Consider the following 15,419-nt stretch of genomic DNA (forward strand, 5'->3'; position numbering starts at 1 on the left):
TGTTTGCTTACATTTTGTTTTCTTTCTCAGTTTTTTTTTCTTCCTTCATGATCTGATTTTTCTTGTACATCAAGACAACTATAAATATTGAATTTAACATATATTTTAACATATTTAACATGAATTGGACTACCTGTCAGCTAGAGGAGGGGATGCAGAGGAAGGAGGGGAAAATTTGGAACAAAAGATTTTTGCAAGGTTCAATGTTGAAAAATTACCCATGCAAATGTTTTGTAAATAAAAAGCTTTAATAAAAATAAGTAAATTAAAATTAAAATTAAAAACATTTTTTAAAAAAGAATTAGAAATCAAAGGGATGCCATAAGTTGAGAAATGTTTAGTAAGCTGTGTGGTATATGGTTGTGATGGAATATTATTGCACTATAAGAAATAGCAGGATGGTTGTTAGAAAAATCTGTAAAAACTTAAACAAGCTGATTTAGAGTGAAGTAAGCAGAACTAGTAGAATGTTGAACACAGTAATAAAAATATTGTTTGATGAGGAACTATTGCCTAAATACAGACTGAAGTATGCTATTTTTTTCACTTCCTTTCTATTATTACTTTTTGTTTAAATTGAGTCTTTTTGTACAAATTGCCTAATATGGAAATGTTTTCATAATTACACATGTATGAACTATCTCAGTGCCATCTTGGGGAGAAAGAGAGAGGAAAGAATAGAATTTGGAATACACAACTTTTAATTTTTTTAATTGTTTAAACATATAATTGGGGAAAAAATACAATATTTTTAAAAATAATTTCCAAAATTTTTAGTCATTTTGAAAGTAAATGTTATAATAATTACAAAAGCTACTATTTGTATAGCTTTTGAAAGTATGCAGAGTATTTTTAAAATATCTCATTTTATCTTTACAATAACCTTGGGAGTTGGGTTATTATCTATATTTTATAGATGAACAAATTAAGGTTTGCCCAGTGTCGCACAGTTCATAAGTGTCTGCATCACCTAGATGCCTCACTAAAACTTTCATTAATAGTGTTGCAACCCTATGATTGCTATATAGTGTATGAAGGTCTTTATCATTGTGAACAAGAAATATAGAAAAAGGTAATTATATAACTAAAATAATACCTAATCACACTTTTATACAACTTTTTAAATACAGAAAAGGTACAGATTGGAATTTATTGCATTATGTTCATATCATACTTCAGAATTCTAAAACCCTTTCATATAAATAGATCATTTAGTCTTCATAACAACTAATAAGTTACATAATGGAAATATTATCCTCATTTTAAGAATGAAGATGCTGATCTGTTTTTGGTGGAAAGGATCAAGCATTTTTTAAATGTTTGCTTTGTACTTTACAAATAATATCTCACAATTTTAGCTGTTTTCAACAGTGAGGTGATTCAAGGCAATTCTAGTAAACTTGGGATGGAAGATGCTATCCAGAAAGAGAAAATTATAGAGACTGAATGAGGATCAAAGCATAGTATTTTCACTTTTTTGTTTACTGGCTTTTATTCTCTTGTTTTTTCCCTTTTTGATGTGATTTTTCTTGTACAGCATGACAAATATGAAAATATGTTTAGAAGAATTGCATTGCTTAATGGAACAAAATGACACATCTAAAATCCCTGAATACCTAACATAAAGAGATTATTTAGCCATATCAGGCAAAGATATTCAAAATGGAATATTTAGCAATGATATAGAATTATTTCATTTGTCCTTTTGTTTTACTCATAATATTCTACTGATCAAAAATCTGAGTAAGACAGCAAAATACTCTTTGTGCATTGTTTTTTGGTACATTCAGTCCAATAGGAAATTATATCAATGGTCCAAGTTTTTAATCTTCTGAATCAATTAAGTCTTAGGAATGGTTTCAATGCCTTTGAAGGATACACTAGCTAAGGGAGAGAGCCTTAGGAAAATCTGGCTCAGTCTTTATGACAGAGCTCTATGACATATTGTTCTTAAAGCATCATAAGGAAAGAACATAAAAATACAAACCAGATGTTATGAAATTAAGCCTATGGGAGTCAAGCTACCAACCCAGTCTGGGTCAGGCCTGCCCTATTGTAGATAAGAAGGATAAATTTGCTTCTTAGAATTTTAGAACTAGAAGTGTTATTTTTCCACATCTTGGGGATTGATTGTAAATTAATTGATATTACTAATTAGAAAAATAAATACATACATGAAAGGGGCAATGAGGTACTGCTCTCTTTGATATGTGCCATGGAGCCTGTACACCATGTCATCTGGTAGGGCGGGCCCAGAGGTAAAAGGGGGCTCGGCCTCTGAGACAAGAGATTGTGTCTGATAGGAGTTAAAGAAACTGCTATAAGTTTCTTGAAATGGCAAGGGGTGTGTCTTCTTGCTAGATCTCCTCCTGGGATGCAGCACTAATTCCAGAAGCCTCCCGTCTGGGGCTCCACCTATGCAGTTCTGAGTGTACTGGACACAGGCAATATTAGATGAGAGGCAGCATAAATAGACAGCCCTGAGCAGAGCTCACTCTCTTTCTTGCACTCCTTGCTCTTGCTTCCTGATACCCCCACTGAGAGGATGACTGAATAAAGAGGGAACATTTGCACCTCCTGGTACGAGTGTCTCTGTGTGATCTGGATTGGTGCCTGAAGACTGGCAAGTTGGTCTAGCCATGTCCCCGAAGGGTGAGCAGAGAGAGTAGCTTAAAGGGATGCTACAAGTGGCAATGGAACAGGTACTATGTGGCTAGGACCTCACCTTGTAGCAGGCCTACAGGGTGGGAAGAGAGATAGAACTCAGCTCTAGTAAGTAGAAAGTTAGGGGTGGGACAAACTATTGTGAGGGTCCCAGACCAGGAGGTGCTAGGGAAAGAAATTTATAGAATAGTAAAGCAAGCAGGATTGGAAATGGATTTTTAAAAGTGGGAGGTAGTAGGTAGTCAGATAGCCTCCTATGATAAGGAAATGCTGGAACCATTCCAGAACAGCATCACCTCATTTATCAGGTGATTAGAAGCACTTTAAGAGATGCAAGCCACAATCCATTAAAAGTAGATAATGAAATGCAAAGGGAGAATCATAAAACAAATGAGGATTATAAAACAAATGAGGGTTGTAAACTGGCACTCACCGGGACCAGCCATGCCCATAAAATGGAGCAGGCAGAAGTTAGTTGTGGGAAAGAATTAGGAAGTAAACAAGAAGACAAAGGAGGTGGATGTGACGAAAAAGGACGAGGTAGTCAGGAAGAAGCAGGAAGAGGATATGATGGACCAGGAGGAGGTAGGGATAAGATAAAGAATGAGGAAGTAAACAGAGAGACATATGACCTTCAGGAAAAGGACAGTGATAAGATATGAGAGAAGAAAGCGAACAAAAGGAAAGTCGCCTCTGTCTCCAATTCCCCGCCCTCCCTGAGGAGATATGTCTTCTGTCTTCTCCCTCTGTGCCCTCTTGTGGAGGCTTTGGAAATTCCCAGACAATTTAGGACAAATGATTCAGAAAGCAGTAAAGGAAGGAAAGAGAGTTCAATCGGCTCCCAAGCAAAAAAACTGTAATGAAAAGAAAAAATGCTAACATGACAAGTGCCAATATGGCTGATATAAACTCAGAGGAGGAGTCAGGAAGTGAAGCAGGTAGTGAGAAAGAGGAACAAAAGAGAGGGAGGAAACAATCAAGAGAATGGCCACCCCCCACCTCCGTTTTCAGGCATTTCAGGCAGGTATTCTGCCCCAATAGCCCCACCCTCTGGATGGAAGGTGCTAAAAACCTTATCTGCTGTCCTTCAGCAAGCAGCACAGGAAGGACAGATGGATGCAGATGAATGGCTTCATGACTATCCAGTATTTGAGGACAACCAAGGGGGAAGAACTTGAGCTCCAATAGAATGGAGAAAAAATGAAATCAGTGGCCCACATGTATGGTATAAATTCCTCTTATATATAAGAACTTTTATCCTCCTTAGCAGAAAGCTTAGTTTTAACCCCAGATGATAGGAAGAGTATTGCTAAATTCTGCCTTAAACCTGGGGAGTTTTTGAAGTGGATGACTCTGTTTGCAGACTTGGCAAAAAAACTTTGTGAGGGATATGCAGAGCTGTACCCCTCAAGATGATTTCCAAAAAAAATAATAGGAGCTGGAAGGTATGAAAGAAATGAGGATCAAATGCAATATGATGCAGCAGTATATGCAGCTGTGTCCCAATGTGCCCAATGAGCATTTAGCAAAATTCAGGCTTTGGGAAAGCAGAAATCCTCAGTGACTAAAATTAAACAGGGTCCAGATAAACCTTTTCCTGATTTTGTGGTCTACCTACAGGAGGCTGTTGAGAGATCAATGGGCAGAGGAGAAGCCTCCAGCCTCCTTATACAGAAATTGGCACAGGAGAATGCTAATACTAACTGCCAGAAGGCCATGGTTACTCTAGATTGGGGTGGGGGGGGAGGAGGCTGGCCTGGAAGAGATGAAAAAGAGACGTGATAATGTCGGCTCCAGTGCCTTTCAAATGGATGCCCTCTCGGCTGCTATATCTAAAGGGGTTATAGCCAAAGAACTGCCCTGGCAGTTTGCAGACAAACAGGGAGTATTCCAACTCCTGCTGGTCACAGGTCTCAAGTACAATCTATGGGGCAGGGACATATTGAAGGCTTGTGGGGTCTCAATTTATATACCACCTCCATAGGATTTTTAATTGGGGTAAGTGAGTGTTTGGGCACCACCTTTCATATCATGCCCACACCATTAACCATTAATCTAACACCCCAGTTTGAGTGCTCCAGTGGCTTCTCTCAGTGGACAAAGCCCAAGTCTTCCATGAAATTATGCAACAACAGTTGAAGATCAAACATAGAGAACCAATGTCCTGCCCATGGAATAGCCCTGTATTTAAAGAAAAAATCTGGGAAATTCAGGATGCTAGTGGACCTTAGGACTGTTAATGCTATTATTGAATCTATGGGAGCCATATAGTCTGGCATGCCATCTCCTAATCTAGTATCCACTGGCTGGCCAGTTATAGTAACAGATTGTTTCTTCTCCATCCCTCTGGCCCCAGAGGATAAGAAAAGATTTGCTTTTATTATTCCCTCTATAAACAATGCAGGGCTCAATCTTTGCTATCAATGGAAAGTTCTCCCCCAAGAGATGTAGTGTAGTCCCACTTTATGTCAGACATACGTAGTACAAGTGCTAGAACCAATTGGGAAGGCATGGCTTCATGATACTGCATTATATGGATGATATACTTTTATCAACAAGCAGTGGGAAAGATCTCTCTACCCTGCTGAAGGAGACCATAAGTGTTCTTGCTCAACATGGACTGGTAAAAATAACTATCACATCATTTACTTGGGACTCCACATGGGAACTTCTGTAGTTACTAATCAGATGCCTAATTTACAATTAGACAAGGTTAATACTCTGAACCTATTTTAGAAACTAGTTGGACAAATTCAATGGTTAAGGGCTCATGCCCCTATTCCTATTTTTTTTAATGCAGCCTTTATATGACATCTTGAAAAGAGAGTCTGATCTAAACTCCCCTTGTAAATGGACTTCCTCCATGAAGGACGCAATTTGTAAGATCATTGCTTTTGCTTCTAAATCTATAATGGCAAGATGGGACCCTACGTGTCCTGTAGAGGTCTCTTTAGTAGACCAAAAAAGTCTTTTCCCAGTATTACATCAAAATAACAAAATTTTGGAATATGTATACATGAAAAGACCACAGAAAATATTACCGAACCATATTGAAATGCTGGGAGAATTTGCCCTTGAGACAGTAAAAAGAGCTTTTCATTTAACAGGGGAAAGACTCTTACTGTATTTATCTTTTGAACCAGGAGCTAGAGAAGTCATAATGCCAACTTGTTGGCCATGGGCATGTTGTGCCTAATGGGCTACATTAAGCCAGCATTCTACATGCTTACTCCTTCCCTTGCTAGGTCATATTCTGGTACAGCCCCCTTGTAAGACAATTGTTGATAAGCCTGTGCAAGGTGCAAATGGCTTTACTGATGCTACTAAGAACCACAAGGCTTCAATTTATCTTGAACACTCAAAAGAGATTTGGATGTTAAATTCCTTATGATTCCAACCAGAAAAATGAGCTTTTCACTAATCCTCCAGGCCTGTAAAAGATATCTTAAACCCATTAACATCATATCAGATAATTTATATGCTGTCAGAGTGCTGAGAGGTATTGAGGTTTCTGTCCTACAACCTCAGAACTCTTCAATTGCTAACCTTCTCACAATTCAGCAAGATTGTACAGACTAGGAAACATCCTATTTACACCCTGCATGTATATTCTCACCAGTGAGGTGCAGTAGACATATTTGCAGGCAATGAGGTGGTGGACCAGGCTTTACAATGCTCCCTTCTCACTGTTGTCACATCCCCTGAATGTGCCCATGAATTTCTCCACTTACCCACTAATTCTCTATGTTGTCTTTATGGCCTCACCTGGGAACAAGCCCAACAGATAGTGAAGCAGTGTGTTCAGTATGTTCCATTTCTCTCTCCTCCACTTAGTAATTAACTTAGTAAAGGAGTTAATTGCTGTGGTTTATTCCCCAATGATTTGTGGCAAATAGATGTGACACATGTGAGGCCTTTGGGCCGCAGTGGCCTCCTGTGAGAACACTCCTTTGGTCATTAAACATTTATATAGCTGTTTCTCTTCTCATGGAGTTCCTAATACCATACTAGGTCAGGCCCTAGTGGAACAGGCCCATTGTACTCTGAGGGCCACCCTTGTTAAACAGAAAGAGGGAGGAAGTAGACAGAATCCCCAATGTCCCACATAGATGGACATGGATAAGGGCTTATATACTTAGAATTTTTTTATGCCTACACAGGGATACTGGCCCCTCTCCAGGAATGATACCTTTGGTACAATCTTATAGACAGGACAGAAAACTAGGCTCTTGAAAACAGCACTTCAAGCACCAAAGAACACACAAAAAGTCCTTTGGAAAGACATAGAAGACATTGGCAAGATCCATCCTTTGTACTTTGGAGAGGGCTGGGATATTTATGTCTTACAGGTCCCGATGGGGAAGGTCGCTGAAGCCCAGAAAGAAGAACAAGGAAAATTCCCCCTATTAAAACAGGAGCTGAAGAAGAAGAGAAGAAACACCCAAAATAGTGCCATAGCAGAGAAATGACTACCCTTGCTGGACTGGCTTAGTGATTGGATCCAACATACTTCCTTTCCCATCCCCTTCTATTGTATCCCAGGGCTCTATGTAGCCCCATTTTTGTAGTGTTGCTTCTTTTGCTTTTGCCAATTTTGCTAGGATGCTTTATACATATTCTTAGAAATTCTAGAGAGGTGCTAACAGAAGAGCTTCTCATTCATCAACATGAGAACATGCAGTCTTATTAATAAAAGAGGGGGAGATATAAGGGGCAATGAAGCAGTGCTCTCTCTTTGAGATGTGTCATGGAGCCTGTATGCCATGTCAGCTGGTAGGGAGGACTCAGGAGGTAAAAAGGGGCTCAGCCTCTGAGACAGGAGATTGTGGCTGATAGGAATTAAAGAAACTGCCATAGGTTTCTTGAGATGACAAGGGGTGTATCTTCTTGCTAGATCTCCTCCTGGGATGCAGCACTGACTCCAGAAGCCTCCCATCTGGGGCTCCACCTATGCAGTTCTGAGTGGGCTGGGCATGGGGAATCCCAGAAGAGAGGCAGCATAAATAGCCCTGAATAAAGCTCATCTCTTTCTTGCTCCTGCGCTCTTGCTTTCTGCTACACCCACTGAGAGGATGACTGAATAAAGATAGAATGGTTGCACCTCCTGGTCAGTCTGTCTGTGTGATCCAGTCTGAAGACTGGTAAGTTGGCCTAGCCATGACACCAACAGGTGGGTACATAGAGAGAGTAGCCTAAAGGGAAGTTATACATATAGGCATATGTTCATATACCTTTATAAATAAAGATTTTCTCCCATTTTTTAGGTCCTAGATTTTTTTAGATTTAAGTGGTACCGGCATTATTAACCTTACTTAAGAGATGAGGAAATGGATGGTCTGACAGACTAATTGACTTGCTCATGAACACAAAGCTGACAAGTATCTGAATTAGATTAAAATTCAACTTTTTAAGTTGTAGGCCCAGCACTCTCTTCTGTTTTAGACATTTATTTCTGCCATAGAATATGAGTTTGCATTCCTATTCATTTCTCTCTTTAGTAAATAAGCAAGGCCATTTTTTTTGTTGTTTTTAGCAGTAACCAGCAAATTTGTCCTGTCTCAGAAGATTCATGTCTATATAATTGACTATTATCTGGTATAACTATGTTGCCTTAAATCAATTATTTCTTTCTTTTCACCTCTGAAACCCATGGAGTTTTTCCTGTAGCTTTCCAATTTTAACTGTATAGATAAATATCCATTTGGACACAAAATCCCTATAATATGTGGAAGCAGAGATAGAATTTTCAATATCTGCCATGCTTGCCAATCTTGAATAAATCAAGAAGTATTTCAATCTTAAGTTCTCAGTATTCTTAACTTATTACTTTATTCAAAGATCCCCAAATGTAGATCTGGAAGCAGGATTAATTAAAAAAATCATGTTCCCCACATTGTTCACCATCACCTGCAAGAAAGGAAGTGTCTCTAACAAACAGCAGAGATGTGATGTTTCCTATCCAAAAGAGAAAGCTGGGAAGTCATCTTTGGAAATGTTGCTATACAACTACCCCAGCTAGAAGTCAGTTTGAAGGGCCACAGTGTTATAATTCTATTTCCAAGAAGTTGTAAAGACCAATAAATCTCTTTAAAACAAGTTCATCTTATGTATATATGTTGTTGTTGAGTCATTGTAGCTGTGTCCAATTCTCTGTGACCCTATTTGGGGTTTTTTTGGCAAAGACTCCAGCATATAGGTCTTCCTGACTCCAGGGCTGGTGCTTTGTCCACTGCTTCATATAGCTGCTGTTATTTCACAGATAGATTTGAGAAGCATCAGCATTGCTATTGTTGCTTTTATACAGTGATGTCTGATTACTCATGACCTCATTTGGGGGGTTTTCTTAGCAAAGTCATTCCCTTCTCCAGTTCATTTTATAGTTGAGAAACTGAGTCAACAGATAAGTAACTTGACTTATTAAGAGTCACACAGCTAGTAAATGTCTAAGGTTGGATTTGAACACAGCCCCTTCTGACTCTGACAGTGTATCTGCTGTATCATCTTATGTATGACCTTACTTCTTTCTTTTCTTCCTGTTCTCTCTGAGATACCGCTTAATACTCAATTGTACAGCATTTAATAACAAATGTAGGGATTGAAATGGATAAGAGAAACTAATCAAATCTCTTTGAGTGAGGTTACACGGGTAGTTAGCAGCATATGTGGTATTTAAAGCAAATTCTCTGTTTCTTAACCTAGGGTTCTTTGCACAACATCGTTCTGTCTCAATTGATTTTATCTGCTTATTAGAATGTTAGCTACCTGACATGAGGAGTTTAAAAATACTTTTATCCACAGTGGCTTATCCATTTCAGAGTCTACTGAATCCAGTATTTTTTCCTTTACTGTCTGTATAATTTCATGAATTGCTTCCATGCTCCATTGGCATATATGGTAGAGGATATGGATAAAAATTGCTCAGGATAAGCAGCCATGGATAGGGCTATAATGACTTATTGGAAAGACTACCGACATTGGTAAGATCACATATGCTGTAGGAGGAAGTTTATCAGAGGATCTTAACTTTGGAGCTGAAACATCATTTAGTCCTTAGACATCATTTAGTCCCACCACCTAATTTTTCAAATGAGGAAACTGTGGTTTTGAGAAGTCATTTTTCTATTTGTGACCACACAGTAAATAAGACCAAAAGATGGTCTTCTACCTCCAAAAACTGTTATTTCTATTTTTTCTATCTTAAATATGGGTTTTACCTTGTTCTGTATTTTTAAGAAAAATTTTATTGGATCCTGAGGATATTTTTTTTTTCAAATTCTTAATTTTATAATTCCAGTCAACTGGAAAATAAGATTAGATATGCTGCCCTGAAATTCATTTTATAGGCAGGTAACTTTTCAGAAACCTATTTATTCCTTAAAGTGAAATATTTCTCTATGTTATTTCCTAGCTTATCAAACTGTGACTAAAGTTTGCCTTTAGCAGTTTGTCATTATCTGCAATAATATTTCTAAGTCACATGCTCTTTTTTTAGCAGACAAAACTCAAAAGAGAATATGGAAAAATTAAGACTAAGAGTACAAATGGTACATGCTAATAAAAACAATGTTTAATGTGTTTGTTAATATAACACCTCTGCACCTCTTTTATGGGGGTTGGGGGGATGGGTCGTAAGACCTTTGGTCCATTGGTAGGAGGAGCTCCTAATGAGAAACTCTGGCTACTAATGCAGGTAAACATCTTTGTAACTTCTAGTCTTTAGAATTTGCATGGGATCCTAAGGAAGTGAATCAACTTTCCAGAGACTGAGTGAATTTCCCTGAGTCATAATGCCAGTATAGCCATCTTCTTTATTCCAATCCCTATCTGAATCGGCCAACCTCCCTTCCCCCCCACCACACACACATCATGACATCTTTCAAATAAAAAAATTGCAATGTGTTAATTATATCCACCTTATGTTAAGGCAGCTAGATGGTGCCATTCTGCACAGAGTGCTCATCTTGAGTTCAAATGTGACCTCAGACATTTATTATTGTATGACCCTGGTCAAGTCATTTAGCCCTGTTTGCCTCAGTTTCCTTACTGAGCTGGAGAAGGAAATGGCAAACCCTCCAATAACTTTGCCAAGAAAACCCCAAATGGGGTCATGAAGAGTCAGACACTACTGAACAATGAATGCAATCCCCCCCCTTTTTTTTTTCCATTTCGTACTCCCTTTTTTCCATGGTTCTATTTTTCTAACTTTTATTCCTTTTCTTCCTTCTTTCTTCTCTGCCTAAAAACATGTCCTGATCTCTCCTAGCCCAACAAACAAGCAAAAAGGTGCCTTGACTGCAAATTCTTCAAGCTCTTATCCTATTTTTTTCCTATTTTGCTGTTCAGTGTCCAGAAATAGTAGTATAAATTAAGTGCCTCCATTTCTATACCTCTGACTAATTCATCATCTATATGCAATTTGACTTCTGTACCTACCGCTAAACTGAAACTGCTGTCTGCAAGGACACCAATAATAGAAATTCACATTTATATTTCATTTAAAGGATTACAAAGCCTTTTTTTTTTTTTTAAAGAACCTGTGAAGTAAATAGCACCAGCATTGCTAAATCCATTTTGTTGTTGTTATTGTTTGGTCATTTCATGACCCTATTTGAGGTTTTCTTGGCAGAAATACTTGGAGTAGATTGATATTTCCTTCTCCAAGTCATTTTGTAGCTGAGGAAACTGAGGCATATGGCTAGTAAGTGTCTGAGGCCATTATCTGAACTCCAACAAATGACTCCCGTGTTCTATTCACTGCACCACCTAGTTGTCCATTAGCTAAGCTAACCCACCCTAAATTTAAACAGCTTTCATGGTCAGTAAGCTTTTTCTTATGGCTAATTTAAGTCAGTATCTGTGTAATTTTCACCCATTTCCTTCTGGGTTCAAGCAGGATATATGCCATCCTTCTTCCCTATAACTTCCTTTTAAATCCTTGAAGTCAGCTATCATGATCTCTCAAAGTTTTCTCTTCTTTAATGTGATCCTATCAAAAAGATTACATGTGGGGAAAAAAAATGAGGCAATACATTGATTATCCCTTGATTATCTCAGATTCTCTCTTTGATACCACCACTTCATATAGGCTGTTTTTCCCACACAAATACTTCACTGTTTTATCTCACCCTGTTCATTATAGTGTACCACATACAGTTGGATTAGTTAACCTACAGCTTCAATTGAATGATGAGAGAGAAAATCAGATTGCAGAAGCTTTTAAGAAGAGGGAAAGTTGGAGGTATCTACTGTAAATGACTTTTTCAAAGAGTTTAGCCAAGAAGAGGCGAGAAGTTTGAATATAGCTGAGAAGTATTTTAGTGAAAGTGCTTTCAGGAATGGAGAAACTTGGATACATTTGAAAACATCAGGGAAGCCCTACAATATAGAATGACGTTACTTTAAGAGTAAAGGAAGATGATGGAATTGGAGGGGGTGGGGGTAGACAATGTTTAAGAAAACCTGAAGGGATGGGATGGGATATAGGCCACGTAGCTAGGAGATATCCCTGAAGCCATATGACTTTTTCTGTTTCTAAGTCCAACACTAATCCTTACACTAGTGAGCTGTCCTAACCCCATTTTGTATTTATTTATTTTTTAGTTATGTCTGACTTTTTGAGACCTCATTTGGAGTTTTCTTGGCAAAATTACTGGAGCACTTTAACATTTTCTTCTTCAGGTTTCATCTTACAGATGAGAAAACTGAAGCAAACAATGTTAAATGACTTGTGCAGGGTCACACAGAAATGGACAGTTTGAGAGGCTAATTGACTTGCTCACCATCACATAGCTAGTAAGTATCTGAATTAGGATCAAAATTCATTTTTTTCTAACTTTAGGCTCAATATCTTTCAATGTTTCTAGACTTTTTCTCAATCGCCAAAAGATCTGTCCAAGAAACCTTTTAAATTTTTATCCTTCTTGAATTCCCTATGGCTTTTTGATACCTTTGATCATTCCTTCCTCTTTTCTCATATGCCATGACATCTTTGTCTTGTGAATTTTCTCCTATATCTCTGACCAATGCTTTTCTAGCTCTATTGTTGGTTCCATTTCCTCTTCCCACTCTCTACTGCTGGCATCTCCTAATGCTTTGCTCTTAATATTCTTCTCTTTTCTTGCTCTCTTATCCATAGTGATCTGCACTTCCATAGTTTTTTTTTTTTTTTTCCCCTGAAGCAATTAGGATTAAGTGACTTGCCCAGGGATACAAGTATTTAGGACAACTAGGAAGTATTTAGTGTCTGAGGTCGAATTTGAACTTATGTCCTCCTGATTTCAGGGCTGGTACTCTAAACACTGTGCCACCTAGCTGCCCCCTTTCATAGTTTTAATACATTTATATAAATGATAACTGAAGTCTATAACCCCCATCCTTGAGTTCTCCCCTCAGCTTTCCTCTCACATTTCCATTTTTCAAAATACTTTCTTTTTCTTGTTTGTTTTCCCCCCTGCAAAAACAATTTAAATTATTGATGACCTTTGGAGGACTGGAAATAGCAATTCTCATAGTACCAGACTGGTAGAGGTTTAGGATCCTTCATGGAAAGGGGTAAGGATTCAATCTCCAGCATATTAATATATCACTGTATCCAGAAATACAACAGCATCTGGAATGAAGAAAATCTTTTCTTAATAGCATCAAGAATTAAGAGCAGCTGAAGTCAACTTTCAATATAAGATTGAAAGTTCCTGTTTATAGCTGATGGGGCAGGAATTAATAGCTTGCATCACTGGGGCAAATACATACATTAATTTGTTCAGTAATTCATTTTAGTATTTTATTTTTGGGAGCACTAAAAAGATCTTATCATTAAAAAAATTCTATAGTAGAAGGCTTCAGGATGCTGTTGAATCAAGTCCATTGAATGGTAGATAATCAGTATTTCTTTTGGATAGTTTCAGAGTAAACTGGAAAATAGCATAAACTGGGAGAAATATTATAGAGCAAAGTATAAAGAATTAAAAGAATAATTATAAAATGAAAATATTAAAGAAAAAACAGATTTTGAAAACCTTTAGAATTGTTGGCCTATGTAATGATAAAACATGACTTCAAATGAATGCCACTTACCTCCTACAATAGAAGTGATAAACTAAAACACAAAAAGAGTTTTTGGAAATGCCAAATATGGGGATTTGTTTCATTCCATTACATAGCTGTGTGTGTGTGTGTGTGTGTGTGTGTGTGTGTGTGTATACACACGCACACACACACACACACACACACACACATATATATATGTACATATTTTTCTTAACACATGTAATCAGAGGTTAAGGTCATTTACATAAGATTTTTCTTGTTGGTGGAGACTGATTGCTCAGTACTCCTTGCTGGGATGGATTTGGCTAAGAGCCTAGGAAAGGAAAGATTCATCTCTATCATCAGGTTTCTAATTTTAAGAGAGAACACACATGTTGTTCCAGATTCTCTTCTGATAAGGGAGAAAAACACTGGAAAGAAGCCATTTTGTAGGTGAACAGCCATGTTGATCATGTCCCTATACCTAATTTACTTAGTGGGATTTGGGGAAATTTCCCCTCAGGTGACATCTCTTTTTTGATGAACTATTTCTGTAAAGGGCAGGAACTCTGGAGAAATATACTTAAGGCTCAATATGATTAATTTAATCCTACAACAAGGTGTTAACTCAGTGGAATTAATATAATGACTCTCTAGTTTACATGTACTTAGTACTTAGTACTTAGCATAGTTCTACAAATTGACACCTGTTCTACAAGATTGACACCTATGATGATGTATTTGTAATAAAGTATTTAAACTGAGGACAAAGTCAACCACAGAGATTTCATCTTTGATCAGCCTCATGGTGGCTCTCCTGCTTTCTGTACTTTGAGAGAGAAGATCTGAATAGCCTCTGGTGGTTCTCCTACCTCTTGCATTCCTCCACTGAAACCAAGACCCATTCTGGAGGACCTCCAGAAAGCTAGCTGGGCCCCAGAAGAAGGAAAAAGACTGTGAAGGAGATAATAAAGACTTTGGACTCTATTCCTGACCATTCTCGTGGTTATTATTCTGCTGAAACCAAGGCTGGTCCCAAGACCTCCAGAAAGCTAACCAGAACATTACACTTTGGCGCCCAAAGTGGGGCTAAGGATTTATACTGAGCAGTCCAGGCTGATATGAAGAATTAGACAAAAAAGAAGTTAAGTGCAGTACTGATGAAATTAAGTATAGTGCTACTTTACAACATGAGCCATTAGAGCATTCCCCATCTCATCATCCTCCCCCACAATTTTCCCTTTGTGAGTGGAGGGAGGAGGAGGAGGGAAAAGGGCAGTGACACAATCAGTACCACCCATGAAGCAGCTTTATCCACCCCCTATGACAAAATTACAAAAGGCACTAGCTAAAAAAAGACAGGATATGTCTGATTTAAAAATAGAAGCATTCCCTATTATTCAGGTCACAAAAGGAGAAGATACACTCTTTTTGATCTGGAAATTATCAAAGATCTGAAAAAAGGTTGCACTCTTTATGGGACTACATCATCTTATGTTAAGATGATATTAGAGAATTTGGCTTATAATCCTTAGTGATTAGAAATCTATAGCAAGGATATGTTTAGAACCTGGACAAAACTTGTGGCTTTCAGAGTATAGCGAACTATATAGAATACAAGACCAATGAAACAGGCAAACTGGAGTTAATATACCAATCACCTTTGATCAACTAGCAGATATAAATCATTATGCAGACACTTTAGCACAGATTAATTACCCTTTGATAGT

The sequence above is a fragment of the Antechinus flavipes genome, chromosome 3 (assembly GCF_016432865.1).
Source record: "Antechinus flavipes isolate AdamAnt ecotype Samford, QLD, Australia chromosome 3, AdamAnt_v2, whole genome shotgun sequence".
NCBI lineage: Eukaryota > Metazoa > Chordata > Mammalia > Dasyuromorphia > Dasyuridae > Antechinus > Antechinus flavipes.